This window comes from Colobus angolensis, unplaced genomic scaffold (assembly GCF_000951035.1).
Source record: "Colobus angolensis palliatus isolate OR3802 unplaced genomic scaffold, Cang.pa_1.0 Scaffold107, whole genome shotgun sequence".
In the NCBI taxonomy this organism is placed as follows: domain Eukaryota; kingdom Metazoa; phylum Chordata; class Mammalia; order Primates; family Cercopithecidae; genus Colobus; species Colobus angolensis.
The window spans coordinates 4,190,972-4,193,669 of record NW_012111697.1 but is presented as its reverse complement, the minus strand read 5'-3'; the positions used below and the strand labels follow the sequence as shown (position 1 = coordinate 4,193,669).

At 44.5% G+C, this 2,698-nt stretch overlaps 1 protein-coding gene across 5 annotated transcripts in view; it reads left to right on the top strand.

Annotated features, from left to right (window-relative positions):
* The window catches only part of ZNF565 (zinc finger protein 565), a 36,602-nt gene that overhangs the window by 5,001 nt on the left and 28,903 nt on the right, over positions 1-2,698 (top strand). The gene's annotated exons all lie outside the window — the stretch shown is intronic.

The window sequence follows — 2,698 nt, the reverse complement described above, 5'->3', positions numbered from 1 at the left end:
TCAGCCTCCTGAGTAGCTGGGATTACAGGTGCCCACCACCACACCCAGCTAATATTTTTTTGTATTTTTAGTAGAGACGGGTTTTTGCCATGGTGGTCAGGCTGGTCTCAAACTCCTGACCTCAGGTGATCCTCCCGCCTCCGCCTCCCAAAGTGCTGTAATTACAGGCATGAGCCACCACGCCCGGCCTCCATTTCCTTTTTTAAAAATATAATTTAAATTTTTTTTTGTGGAGACAAGGGTCTCACTATTTGTCCTGGCTGGTCTCGAGCTCCTGACCTCAAGTGATGCTCCTTCCTCGGCATCCCAAAGTTCTGGAATTATAGATGTGAACCATCATGTCTTGCCTCCATTTTCCTTTTTGTAACTCCTTTCTTTGACCTTGAAAATTGTGGCTCACATGAACTGTAATATATTTTATTTATTTGCTCAGTCCTGTGTAAAAAGTAACTTAAGAATTGCTGACCTCCACATACCATGCAGTTCTTTTTGTCTTTAGTCTTACAGTATATAATGAAAATACAGTTTTCTAAAACTACTTTCTTCCCTAAACCCTTTGTATTCGTAATATTTATGTGTAATGTAGATTGTTCATGTGTTACTGTTTGTATTTTATTTTGGGTTCCCCACACATCCTGGTTGAGTTTAATGATTTTTCAGAGTATGTGAAACAATCACATTGTTCTAAAAGTCAGAATCAAGCAAAAGGATTTACTGAGTCACTCCTCCATCATTTCTTCTCTCCTAATGTCATTGCCCATTGTTTTTTGTTTGTTTGTTTGTTTGTTGGTTTTTTTTTTTTTTTTTTTTGAGACGGAGTCCCGCTCTGTCACCCAGGCTGGAGTACAGTGGCCCAATCTCGGCTCACAGCAACCTCCACCTCTCGAGTTCAAGCAATTTTCCCACCTCAGCCTCCCAAGTACCTGGGATTACAGGCATCCACCATCATGCCCGGCTAGTTTTTGTGTTTTTGTGGAAATGGGGTTTCACCCTGTTGCCGCCTGCCTCGGCCTCCCAAAGTGCTGGGATTATAGGCATGAGCCACCGCACCCGGCCCCCATTCTTTCTACCCAGTTCCCACTTACCTATTTCAGTCACCAATATTGTCACTTTTTTGGTTTTATGGTTAAATAAACGTAGGAAAGAATTTACCATTTTAGGGTGCAGTGGCTCACTCCTGTAATCTTGGCACTATGAGAGGTCGAGGTGGGAGAATTGTTTGAGCCCAGGAGTTTGAGGCCAGCCTGGGCAACATGATGAAACCTCATCTCTACAAAAAAATTAAAAACTAGCCAGAGGTGGTGATGCACGCCTGTAGTCCCAGCTATTTGGGAGGCTGAGGTAGGAGGATCTCTTGAGTCTGGGAGGTCAAGGTTGCAATGAGCTGTGATCATGCCACTGCACTCCAGCCTGAGTGACAGAATGAGACTCTATCTCAAAAAAATAAAAATAAAAACACTGGGAAAAAGGCTTTTGGTTAGAGTTTTTACTCAGAGTGGTCGCTTTTTCAGGAAGAGATTACTAAGGTTAAGATGGAGATTCCTGTACCTGTCTAGCTCCCATAACTTGGCCAACTTCTCCCAGCCCCCAAGCCCAGGCCCTTGTGATGTGAGATCCCGGGCCCTAAAGAATGTGAATTGCAGAGACAGGGAACATTTAGGCATACAGCTTCAAATTTTACTAGGTGGTGTAGAGATGGCTCAACTTTCCAGAAGGATTTGTACAAAGTTTTGATGTTGGAGCTCTAAAACAGCATGGTTTTGCTGGGTCAGAATCAACTTGTAGGCTGGGCACAGGGGCTCACACCTGCAATCCCAGCACTTTAGGAGGCTGAGGTGGGAGGATGACTTAAGGCCAGGAGTTCAAGACCAGACTAGGCAACATATTGAGATCCTGTGTTTACAAAAAATTTAAAAATTAGCCAGGTGTAGTGGCATGCCTGTGGTCTCAGCTATTTGGGAGGCTGAAGCGGGAGAATCACCTTAGCCCAAGAGGCTGAAGCTATGATTATGCCACTGCCCTCCAGCCTGGGTGAGAGTGAGATCCTGTCCCCCTCGCAGAAAAAATAAAAATTGTCCTGTAACTCACAATTCACATTTTGTTTCACATTGTGGGTTTGTGAAAAATCCCTTTGAGACATATGGAGCTGGAATTGGACAGCTCTGCTGTTATTTCTGAAGCTTCCTCTTTTTAAAAATTGCTCTTTCTCACATTGACCAAGCGTCTGAGTCAGAATTTTTATCTAGTCAAAGTATAGCCTAATTTGTGTATTGGTTAGGACAGGCTAAGTTATGCTGTGGTGGCAAACAACCCGTGAATCTCAGTGGCTTACAGAATAACATTTTATTTCTGCTCATGTACATGTCCAGTGTGGATCAGCAGAGACAGGGTTCCACACCAAAGAAGGTCCGCTACCCTTGGCTGCATCATCTGAAACACAGATGGTCACCACATGCACGAAGAGAAAAACTGGAGAATTGTGCAGTCTTTCCGGTGCCTTCAACTGAAGTGACAGTCATCACCTCACCTGAGATTTAACTGGCTAAAGTAGTGCATGGTTGGCCGGGCGCGGTGGCTCAAGCCTGTAATCCCAGCACTTTGGGAGGCCAAGACGGGCGGATCACGAGGTCAGGAGATCGAGACCAGCCTGGCTAACACGGTGAAACCCCGTCTCTACTAAAAATACAAAAAATTAGCC